At 38.1% G+C, this 12,538-nt stretch overlaps 1 protein-coding gene across 2 annotated transcripts in view; it reads left to right on the top strand.

The window, feature by feature from the left end:
* The first annotated feature begins 1,518 nt into the window (after positions 1–1,518).
* LOC111576972 (band 4.1-like protein 3) overlaps positions 1,519–12,538 on the top strand; it is a 66,234-nt gene continuing 55,214 nt past the window's right edge. The window contains exon 1 of one of the 2 annotated variants that reach the window (XM_023282984.3): positions 1,519–1,668. The gene's annotated coding sequence lies outside the window, so the exon portion shown is untranslated. Of the gene's footprint in view, positions 1,669–1,792; positions 1,953–12,538 lie in introns of those variants that run through there. The other variant, XM_023282977.3, reaches the window with a different exon arrangement.

The following is a 12,538-nucleotide window of genomic DNA, read 5'->3' as shown; positions in this document are numbered from 1 at the left end:
ATTTAGAATGATCAATTAACCTCAGCATATTTTTGGACTGTGGGAGGAAGCCGGAGTACCCGGAGAAAACCCACGCATGCACAGGGAGAACATGCAAACTCCATGCAGATAGATCCCGGGAAAGCCGGGACGTGAACCAGGGACCTTCTTGCTGCAAGGCGAAAGTGCTAACCACTACGCCACTGTGCAGCCATCCAAAAACATGCTGAGGTTAACTGGTGATTCTAATTTGTCCTTTGGCGTGAATGTGAGTGTGATTGTTTGTCTCTACGTGTATTCCTGTGATAGATTGGTGACCTGTCCAGAGTATCCCCTGCCTTCATCATCAAGTCTGTTGGGACAGACTCCACCCCCTCTGCGACCCTAATGAGGATTAAGCGGTGTATAGATAATATAATGGATGGATATTAACATGGGTAAAAAAACGTTATTTTCACCAGATGGGGTCTTTAACAGTAAGCATTTTTCCCAGCACATTATTTTGGGAAACCACCTAAGAACACTTATGAACTGTTGTGCAGCAATTCATTATTTTGGCATTTGTTTTAGAAATTAGGGCAGGATTTTTTTTTTAGCATTATAAAATGTACACTACAGTTGAAAAGTGTGGGGTCACACAGGCAATTTCATGTTTTCCATGAAAACTCACACTTTTATTCATGTGCTAACATAACTGCACAAGGGTTTTCTAATCATCAATTAATCTTTCAACACTATTAGCTAACACAATGTAGCATTAGAACACAGGAGTGATGGTTGCTGGAAATGTTCCTCTGTACCCCTATGGAGATATTCCATTAAAAATCCGCCGTTTCCAGCGAGAATAGTCATTTACCACATTAACAATGTCTAGATTGTATTTCTGATTCATTTAATGTTATCTTCATTGAAAAAAACAGCTTTTCTTTCAAAAATAAGGACATGTCTAAGTGACCCCAAACTATTGAAGGGTAGTGTATATGTAACTGGTATAAATTTAAACTAAGAAACAATACAGTGATATGATATATTGAAAAATAGCTCCAGTCCCATGAACTATAACATTAAAATGCATTCTAAACACATATATAAAAATACAAACATGCAAAACAAAGACAAAAAGCATTTTAAAAAACACTGTAACGCTGTGCACTGTGCTCATACGATTCCTTCAGCCACATGAATGCAGGTCTTGTACTTCTATTGGTGTAAATACATATTTGAATTTTGTTACTTTTAAAGACAGGGTTTAAAGGAGAATGCATCCACGACTGAATTTACCATTGCAGCACGTGTTGTCAACGCCGCCTATAAGCTCAGTTAAAAAATCAGCAGTGCTTTGCAGACTCATCACAAGAGCATCCAGCGTAGATCAGCACAACGGGGCCTTCTAGCGGCCATGTGGCAGAATGATGATGATCAAACAATCCTCCTCCTGCAAGCTGCCAGCAGGTGGCACTGGCTCTATGCCGGTTGTTGGCGTGGGCGTGTCCGCTTAGTGGTAGGATGGGGGGCCGTTTTTTCGGTTGTGGGGGCGGGGTTAGGCCGTCCCGTCTCTGGGAAGGTTTCCCAAGGCAGGCGCTTACAGGTGTCTGATCCTTGGCAGTCAGACGAGCTGCAGGTCTCTGATAACGCTCCGTGTTTACAGCTGCTGTGTGTGAAGTTTGGCTCTCCTCTCTACAGACTCAGGTAGAGTGCTCACTTGTGTTTAAAACTATGTCTTGTTTAGTTTGTGCGGCCGAAAAAGACACTAGACGTGAACAGATGATAATATGTTATGTCTCTGTGCGTATTTTGATTAGCATTTAAGTGCAGTCCGGGCTGTTAACACCGGGAATGTTTATCTCCCAGACTATTACACAATACATCAGTAATGTCCTCTTTCATTTTTCATTTGTCTTTCTGTTGCAATAACCGGCCTCTCCACCACAACGTGACCTGCTGCGTTTCCTGCTAACATGGAATGTGAAACGGTGAGTGCACAAAGGTGCAACACACAAAACTATACACAGTAGTAATTTACAGTAGTTAAAGTAATGTTTACTACACTCATTAGTTTCTGGTCAACACTAAATACATTTAAAGTGGCAGAATTAAGGGTTCAACATAAGACAGTGTCACTATGAAGGGTCATTCCACAATTGGAGGACATTTGGGCTTCAATATTTTTGAAAAATAAACCTTGTCTTTTCCAATTTTCTGCTCCATATTCATCAGTAATAGATAATAAACTATCAAAGGCTTGGTTGGCTCAGCTTTCACATCAATGGTACCATGTTTTATTTGTTTGCTAACCCTACTCTAATCACAGTAACAGGGTTTCTAATCCATGCTAATGTTAGCTTTTTCTCAGAAATAGAAGCTGTTACTGCTGACCAAGAGGACAAACTTACTGATGGAAAAAAGTAAAGAAAAAAGTCATAAGAATTTGTCTTATCCTGATAATATGTATAACAGGGTTCCATGAGGTAGAGCGAGACATTCAGTTCTTGGCTGTCAATGTTAGGAAAATATGAAAAATAGAAGAGAGGACATAGCTTTGCTCTACCCATTCTTTTGGAAAACTGATGATGTTATTTCCAACGTATCGTGTGATTCACTGTTTTCTTCTTCTACCATCTAAAAAGGTTATGCTAACAGGGTTGGGTGCATGTTGTGGGACACACGTTCCATGCATATTAATTCTTAAATGATTGGAAAAAAAAATCCCACAATTACAAGAGACATCAATGAAAAAAATAATACAAAAAAAAAATAGGTTTAGGTTTCATTTTAACTGTTTTATTTGAGATTGAATTTGGTCATCAGAGGGGTGAGACAAGAGAAAAAATGGCAGTTTAGGGGGAACTCCAGACTTATGTGGCATTTTTCCAAATATTTTCAAACATTCTTTTCTCCTAGTTTTTTTTAATTTTATTTTTTATTTTTAGATTTGGTCTCAGGACAAGTAAATTTACACAAATGTCCTCCAATTCTGGAATGGCCCACAAAGTTAATTCATTTTCACCGGGCAAAGCCTTGTGCTATTTTAAAAAATCTAACAACACTGGCTACTGCAAAAATGGTGGACACAGCTGTTTAAAGCAAAAATTAACTTCAAAAAAAGGTCAAAACCAATTCTTTCTTTGCTTCCCTGGTGTTAGAATACTAAACAAATCATTCAATAATTCAGATTTCTACATGCCACTTCATTTGAAGGATCTTAAAAAGTGTTGATTGTGTTCTGTCATGTTTACATCTCCATACATACTTTATCAGCATTTTTGTCAGTAAGTTTCTTCACCCATTTCTATCTTCGTAGAACTGCTGAGAAAGCACTACTGGTATTCCTTGACAGACACAATGATCCACACACACCTGATAAAAAGTGTGCTGGGTGCAGGCACACAGTTCAAAATGGGAAGTTGTCACAGCATGCGTTTCCGCTTCGAGTCTCCTCAAAATAGAAATGCGAATGAATCAAAGGACAATATGCTTTTTGTTTTAACATTCTCTTTCATAGAGTCTGACTACACATTCAGCTCATCATTGGCAAAAGGTCCATATGGCTGCATTAAAGTCACGTTTGAAATCTATTGTTATAGGCGCATATATATATATATATATATATATATATATATATATATATATGTATGTATGTATGTGTATATATATATATATATATATATATATATATATATATATATATATATATATATATATATGTACGTACGTACGTACGTACGTACGTACGTGTATGTATGTATGTATGTATGTATGTATGTATATATATATATATATATATATATATATGTATGTATGTATGTATGTATGTATGTATGTATGTATGTATGTATGTATATATATATATATATATATATATATATATATATATATATATATATATATATATATATATAAAAAACATATATTAATATGCAACGTGTTTTATAGAGCCACATGGTCAATTTTGCAGTTCAGTGGTTTTGCCAGGTTTATGAGTTTAAAAGATGACGGTGAGTGTACAAGACCAGAGAGATAAAGCTGGCCAAAGTCCGTGGGACTGGTCATGTCCATTTGTTGGTGGTGGTGTGTACCGTCCTGCATGCTTCTATGGACGATTGGTAGCATTAGCTGAAGCTGGAGATTTGCAGTTATAAGGACTTCACTTTTAAGATAACCATGTATGCAAAATGTATTTCTTGTTTGTTATACCACACACTGACACGAGAGCTAGTGTTAAGTCATTCCATGTGTGTCATAGATAAATTACAGTTTTCTATGCAGAGAGCTGGGACCAACAACAGCGACACCTCGGGATAAAACTGTCTGACTGCTTCTAGAAATTGTACTCCAGTGTAGCTGGCCATGAAACAAAACTCACAGATTGCATTGTAAAGAAATAACTAAGTCAAAAATGTGGAACTTTTTCCACTTTGCAGGTGACTCTTGAAGTGCCCCTTAGAGCTCTAGAAATCCAACTAGTTAGCAAACAGTTTGTGCATATTGGAGTTCTCGTTTTGTCATTAGGCATATATAAGTGCGTTATTATCTGTCTTCTAGCTCTGTTTTTGGCCTCTACCAGTTTCATACTGCTGCAATATGAAACAGTGTTATAAGAACTGTGAAAGACAACTGAAACATGAAATGCTAAACAATTAGCCGACCACAAAGCTCCATAAAGCTAATGTAAAAACTGGTATTATTTATTTAAAGTCGAACTTTCAAAATCCGATAATTTCCCTCTTCACTGGGACTGAGTACATGTGGGTTCATTTTGACCAGATTTGATTGATGGTGATCAAATGATTCACAAAGTGTAATCAGATTCTTATTTTCCTCATATCATAGTTAAATCACCTTTTTCATCCTTTTCAGAGTCTAAATGGTTGTCATACAGCATTATGTCAATCGTAGTAAAAAAAATTGTTGAGAAGTAACATTTTCAGGGCTTCTACGGTGGAATTCCTTTCAGGAAAAGCAATATTTCTAGAAGAGAGGTTCCAAAAATGCTCTTTTCTAACAGTAAGTGAGCCTGTGGCATACACTGGAAACAATACCATATTTTTAAAAGTTTTAATATCACAATAACATCCCTGTAAAATCAGAATGAAAAGCTTTACTTAAAGGCTTGCCAACAAACATTGTCATACATACTGTAAATTATACGATGCCAGCTGCAACATGGAGAAGAATTTCAATTTTGTGGGTGACCAAGTTTCTTGCCTGGTTTTTCCAAGTGGGATCACTGGAATACAGCAAGGTTGTAATTATGGGCTAGCGGCCAGTAATTTCCTAATTCTGACTTAAACATAATGCAGCACGTGTTAAAACTGTATGCGTCTCCAGGTGTCAGGTCTGTGCTGTTAAGATGTTAGGATTAAACAGTCCATCAGATATCACTATGTGACCCCGATGTTGCCTTCTGAGAGTCAGGAAACCGTTGAAATGTTATGTAATTTCATACCTTCTGTTCGGCACCTCTGCACTTCATACAGGATGACATAACAAGACTAAATCTCATGTCTGTGGCTCAAGGAAAGAGTCGTTGAAGCAGCTTTTAGAGGCTCTAGGAGAGATTTCCTACTGTTGTTTTGATGCAATGTTGCTGGTGATAAAATCTCTGTCCATTCACCTTAGGAATTCAAATCAATGCTTGTGTCAGGCTAGTTCATGATCAATAGCGCTTGCATTTTGCTGCAGGAGAAAACATTGTTTTACTACTGCTCTTTGATGCTGTGACTCATTGTGCTGTGTGATGGACTGGAGACTGTGGAAGGGCCGTGTGTGTGTAGAAATAAGGGGTTAAAGGTTCAAAGAAATAGTCTGCAAATCTCTGTCATTATCACAATTCAGTGATAAGAATTGCAAAGGTTGGAGTAAAGTCAAGTAATGCCTGCGCACTTTCTTTGGAATGAAAGGGCTTAGCCAAGGGACTTATTACAACTTAAATCCATATATTTTTGCTCTAAATTCCATCATATTCGCTGCTGCAAAAGTGACATAGTATTTGGAATATTGTTGTACTATGTACTATGGGGAAAATTACAATTATGTTAATCAGTTAATCTGGCAATAATTTTCTCAAGTCTTTTTTTTAATGTTTTCTTAGAAAAAGGTTATTTCCTACAACATATGTGTAACAGACACTCACTGGCCACTTTATTAGGTACACGCTAGTAAAAGGTTGGACCCCTTTTTGCCTTCAGAACTGTCTGAATACTTTGTGGCATGCTTTCAACAAGGTGTTGGAAACATTCTTCAGAGATTTTGCTCCATATTCACATGATAATATCACACAGTTGCTGCTTATTTGTTGGCTCCAAAGGTGCTCTATTGGATTGAGATCTGGTGACTGTGGAGACCACTGGAGTACAGCGAACTCAATGTCATGTTGAGATGATTTGAGCTTTGTGACATGGTGCATTATCCTGCTGGAAGTAGCCATCAGAAGATGGGTACACTGTGGTCACAAAGGGTTAGACATGGTCAGCAACAATACTCAGGTATATTGTGGTGTTTAAATGATGCTCAATTGGTACTAATGGGCCCAAAGTGTGCCAAGAAAATATCCCCCACACCATTGCACCACCATTACCAGAGTGAACCGTTGATACAAGGCAATATGGATCCATGCTTTCATGTTGTTTACGCCAAATTCTGACCATCTGAGTGTCGCAGCTGAAATTGAGACTCATCAGACCAGGCAACGTTTTTCCAATCTTCTATTGTTGAATTTTTGTGAACCTTTGTGAATTGTAGCCTCAGTTTCCTGTTCTTAGCTGACAGGAGTGTCACCCGGTGTGGTCTTCTACTGCTGTAGCCCATTTTCTTCAAGGTTGGACGTGTTGTGTGTTCAGAGATGGTATTCTGCATTCCTTGGTTGTAACCAGTGGTTAACTGAGTTACTGTTGCCTTTCTGTCATCTCCAACTAGTCTGCCCTTTCTCCTCAGACCTCTTATATCAACAAGGCATTTTCATCCACACAACTGCTGCACACTGAATATGTTCTCTTTTTCGGACCATTCACTGTAAACCCTAGAGATGGTTGTGTGTGAAATTCCCAGTAGATCAGCAGTTGTGAAATACTCAGAGCAGCCTGACATGGTTGTTGGTGTCAGCACCAACAACCATGTCACGTTCAAAGTCACTTAAATCTCCTTTCTTCCCCATTCTGATTCTCAGTTTCAACTCCAGCAAGTTGTCTTGACCACACAAGTGGGTGTACATTCAAATGTGTTGTATTATCTGAAGCATATAGCCAAGAAGCAAGTCCCCCGAGTTCAGACCATCACATATTTGTGACCATCAACCAAAGTTCCTAAGGAGCCTTAGTGTTAACTCATTATTTTTGTATGTAAAATGCAAATGAAGCCATTCGTCACAGCTTTCTCGCCCTCAGGTGTACAGTAGTTTAGCGTCCATTAAAGTGAGCTGAGCTTGACACGTGAGTGCAGTGCTGTTGTCTTCGGGGCCTGGGGGACATACCCTCTAGGACTCAATCTTGTTGAGTGGAACGATAAGCTTGTTGAGAGTATTGTTATCTCCCAGCACTGCCTGATCACTTGAGAATGATATGGAGCTGCCTTTACCTTATAAAGCTGCAGCCCCTGGTTTCTACACCTTGACAGTTATGAGATATTTATAGTGGAGCGAAGAGATTCATCTTTCATGTCCTTCTCAGATGTGGTGGAACTTTTGTTTATAATCAAAAACATTATTGTTAAGCCATCGGGTTTCCCCAGAGTGTTGCTACAAGCAGTGATGCAGCTTAAACTAATCCCAACTGCATTTTGTCCCCTTTATTTGTTTAATTAATTGACAGAAAATTTTTGCATTCAGTAGATTTTGAAGAATCGTTCAACATTTTGATAAATGGGCTCATTCACTTTCTTGCTGAGAGTTAGATTTCAAGATTCCTAAACAGATCTCAAGTCATTTTAGGGAAAATGAAGCTATTGCCACCAGGTGGTCAGCATAGCTTAGCACAAAGACCGGAAACAGTCAGAAATAGCTAGCCTAGCTTTGTCCAAAGGTAACACAATGTGCCTACCAGCAACCCTAAACACTCATTTTGCAAACAGTTCAGTCACTGTCTGAAGTGTACCACATTCCTTTCATAAAGCCATGTCTTATTATTGATTTTGTTTTCAGTGTACATACTGATTGTTGTTCATTTGGGTTTAGATGTAACGACATACTATGTAAAAGCTGGATGTGCTCTTGGGTATAGATTAAAAGAACGCTGTACAAAGCCTTAGCAAGAGTTAGATATAGACATGTACTTTTAGTTTGGATGAACTTGTCAAAATATAATGTCCCTATCTCTATCACTACATGTTCTGTTCAGGACACCTTGTCATTTAGATAGTTCTCCTCTAATAAATACCGATATCCACAGAAATAAGGAACTTTGCTATAAGGAAAGTGTGATTTTACATACAGATTTTTTTCAACCCATGCTCCACGTACGCTGCCCCTCCCTAGAAGTGCTTCATTCACAATCACTCGAAGACTAAAATCATTAGGATATGACTGTCAAAGGTTAGAACTACACACCACATTTATGATTCTTCAAGATAAGATGTGCTTGCTACTTGCAGAAAACGTGAAGGGCATGCTCCTCAGCATCTTAATTTCTTTTCACGTTAATCTGCAGTCTGTGTCCTTGGCTTTACATAAAAGGAAACCAAAGTTGAAAAGACAGAGTTTCCTAATAATGCAGTATGATGAAGTCATGGTCAAGGTAGGGGGTTGATTTGAGAGCTTTGACTGAGTTTGAAGTGTCAAAATCAGACTGTAATTTAGCATGTATGCTGGCTGACCTGCAGCCTTTTGGGAGTGAAGGCATTTTCAGCTGAGTGGAGCCAGGCAGCAGGGGATGGTAGCCTTGACCAGTTAGAGGTGAAGCTTGTTGGAGCATATTCACTCTGGGGTCATTCAGTTCATAGTGTAACTTGCAGCTGCAGTTAACATGATAATAATTAAAAAATAATAATAAACTCTCAACTATTAATAATTCATTTATAGTCTGAACAATGGAACTAGACTGAAACATCAGCCTGAGAATGCTATCACTGGACATGACTTCATTTCAGGATGACATAGCTTAGTGTAAATGCAGTGTACATCATCTAGTATAGTGAGTTAAGTGCGTGAAAGACCAGAGACAAAATGTAATTCTGTGTTCAGGCAGAGATCCTGTTAGTGTAGCAATTATTTTTCCCTTAGACCGCAGGGAGGGCAGAGAAAGCTGGCATGGATTTATTTATTTATTTATTTTTAAATTGGATCACATGGGCTATTTGCCATATATACATGCTTCAACATAATTATGTACTGATGAAGTGCCAGCTTGCTTGCTCTAGCTGTAGCCCTGGAAATTAGATTGCTGTAATGAGGTTCATAAGGTTGCTGATTTTAGAGAACAAGCATATACACATATTCATACTTATCAAGATTTGCTGGTTATTAGTTGAATATTTTTTCTCTCCCAAAGCTCAGGATTGCAGAATTACCTTTTAATGACTACTGATTTGAAATTAATGCATTTAATTTACTTTTGTTAAATTAAACTTTAATTAGAAGCAAAATGCTGCGTAAGGAGGAGCTCAGTTAAATCCAACTTCTTTCCCATTTAAAGTTTTAAATTCAGTAAAAGAGGAGACAGTGCCAGAATTGCAGTTAACACATACATTTGTGTTGTCCAATTTTGATAATACTGAGAAATGACAAGGTTTTGAGGTTAACTCAGTTCAAAGTCAGGCTTTAGAGCAGATGATGAGCTGCACAGGAACTTAGTGTCTGTACTCAGCAGAAAAAAGTGAAGAGTTAAGCAGCCACATAAACTAAGTAGAGTCCAGAGATCACATGTTGTCTGTCCTGTGTGGCATTAATCATTCTGCTGACCAAGGGATGTTCTGGAAACTCAAGGAGTCATACGTGTGCACTCCGACTTATCTGTGAGCTACTATACATACAGAGAAGAAAGAACATCAGACACCAGATATCTGTGTAGAAGTCAGAGTGATGCAACCATTTCCTTAGCATCAGCTATCTGTAATTTTTTTTCATTAAATTTATACCTCCCATGGATTGCTAATAAAACACAGATGATGGTGCTATGATCTAAACATATCAGACAGCCATCAACAGTTTGCATTTTAGTGTTTTTCTGCTGACTGCACTGGATGTTCTATATTACATACTGATTTAAAGAAATCCGAAGATAAGTGATGTATGCATTCATGTTTTTCTGTTTTGACTGCCACGGTCAGTTTCACTCAAGAGAAAGCCCAAGTGTGTGACTGTTATGTTTCCACATGTTTACTCATCTACATAGTGATTAGATTAGTGATTAGAAAGCAGTTCTTCCTGAAAGTTATTGTGATTTTTAAAGGAATGTAAACACTAACCAGAGCCTGCTTTTTATGCTGACTTTTCTTTGCATTTGATTTCTTCACATTAAATTTAAAGACTCTTGGTTCTGTGAAAGGATTGCTAATACTTTTGCTACTATTTGAAAATCAACACTACACTCATCCAGTTCAGTTCATTTAGGTTTTATTTGAATAGCTCCAGTTCACAACACATGTCATCTCAAGGGACTTCATATAGTAAAGTGAAGACCGTCCAAATTTATAGAGAAAACCCCAACAAATCCAATGTTTTACAAGCATCCCTTTTCAGCAACTCTTTGGTGACAGCGGGAAGAAAAAACTGCCTTTTACTGAGAAGAAACCAAACTGGCAGAACCAGGCTCAGACAGAGCGACCATCTGCCTCCAGTGATTAGGGTGAGGGTAAAGGGAAGAGAGAATGGGATAGCAGACTGAAAACAGAAGTGATGTCCTCCACTATTAGCTCATTGCCTTGTGCTATGGACTGACAACAAAGCAATGCAACCAAGCAGCAAAACTAGAGATATCTGACAAACTAAACATGATACAAAAGACACATACATCCGAATATCCAATCTGATCGAGTAGAATTGAGAATAGATAGAGCCACACACCAATTAACTCCTCCATTTGCATATTCCATAAAACTGGCTGCAGACTAGCATCAAGTTCGTACAGAACGTAATATAAACTTCACTATCAAACTGCCCAAAATATCATGAGAGTTACCTCTTAGCATCAAAGATGAAAGAAGGAATAAGGAGAGTGGCTGGTAGTGTCAAGGTCACAGAACTTGGTTCAGCTGTTCTCCTACTGCATTTGTTACCATGAGCACCCTGAAACATACACTACCGTTCAAAAGTTTGGGGTCACCCAGGCAATTACATGTTTTCCATGAAAACTCTTTTTAATACTTTTATTCATGTGCTAAAATAACTGCACAAGGGTTTTCTAATCATCAATTAGCCTTTCAACATGATTAGCTAACACAATGTAGCATTAGAACACAGGAGTGATGGCTGCTGGAAATATTCCTCTATGCCCCTGTGTAGATATTCCATTAAAAATCAGACGTTTCCAGCTAGAATAGTCATTTACAACATTAACAATATCAAGACTGTATTTCTGATTAATTTTATATTATCTTTACTGAAAAAAATTGCTTTTCTCTCAAAAATAAGGACATTTCTCAGTGAGCCCAAACTTTTGAACAGTAGTGGTTGCACTGGTTGATCCCTGATTCCTCCAAGTAACATTTAAGATGAAATTAGCATGACTTAATATCTGCACATCAAATACATTGCCAAACTAACCTACACTGTATTTTTTACAATACAAGTATATGAGCATTGATATTTCCTACAAAGACAAGCTAGTATGTAGCCCTTCATTTCCACTTTAAGATTGTTTACTGCAGTCACACAGTCACCACCCACTGGCCAGACAGCCTCTGATGAGCAATGTCTGAGACGATCAGTCGGGCCATGACAATACCGTACCAGACTCCACCTGCTCTAAATGTAGATAACTATTGTTTGGCCAGACAGAGGAAAGACATTGTAGTCACTTCTTACTGCCATGTCTTCTCAGAGAGCTTCACTGTGGTAACGCACATGACAATTTTTTTCGTGTCTATAAACAACGTTTATCATTACAATAACGTCTGTGATTCAACAACATGAAATGAAAGGGGAAGTGAAAGAATCCAGCTGGGGAGAAATGGCAAAAAAATACAGAACGGGAAATTATTAACATAGCTACACGGCAGTAAAACATTTTGTTGTTATTAGGCATATTTTACAAACTTTGCTACAATTAGCTGAAGACTAAATGAAGTCACCTGTCTGGCCATTGTATATAAGAGCTGCACTGTGCAACTTATTAAATTTATTGTCTACCATCTGCAAAACATGTCTTTAAGTCACTGTCAGTATTTACGGAATTTGTATCCATCTACATTAGAAAATTCTCTTAAGCCACATCATCCATGACTGAAGGTTTATGTTTGCGTAGTGTTCAGTAAGGGTTACTACTTGAGCATGAAAGCAATTAGATGAAATAAAAGTCATATGGGTGACCAAGTTGGGTCAAGTTCCCACTGGGAGGCAGGAGGCCAACCCCAAATATCCTGAGAGGGAACAACCCAGACTCTAATTAAATCCTTGCTTTCATGTCTGTAT

The sequence above is a fragment of the Amphiprion ocellaris genome, chromosome 10 (genome assembly GCF_022539595.1).
Source record: "Amphiprion ocellaris isolate individual 3 ecotype Okinawa chromosome 10, ASM2253959v1, whole genome shotgun sequence".
NCBI classification, from domain to species: Eukaryota; Metazoa; Chordata; class Actinopteri; family Pomacentridae; genus Amphiprion; species Amphiprion ocellaris.
The sequence above is the reverse complement of the archived record's forward strand: the minus strand, read 5'-3'. Positions and strand labels throughout refer to the sequence as shown.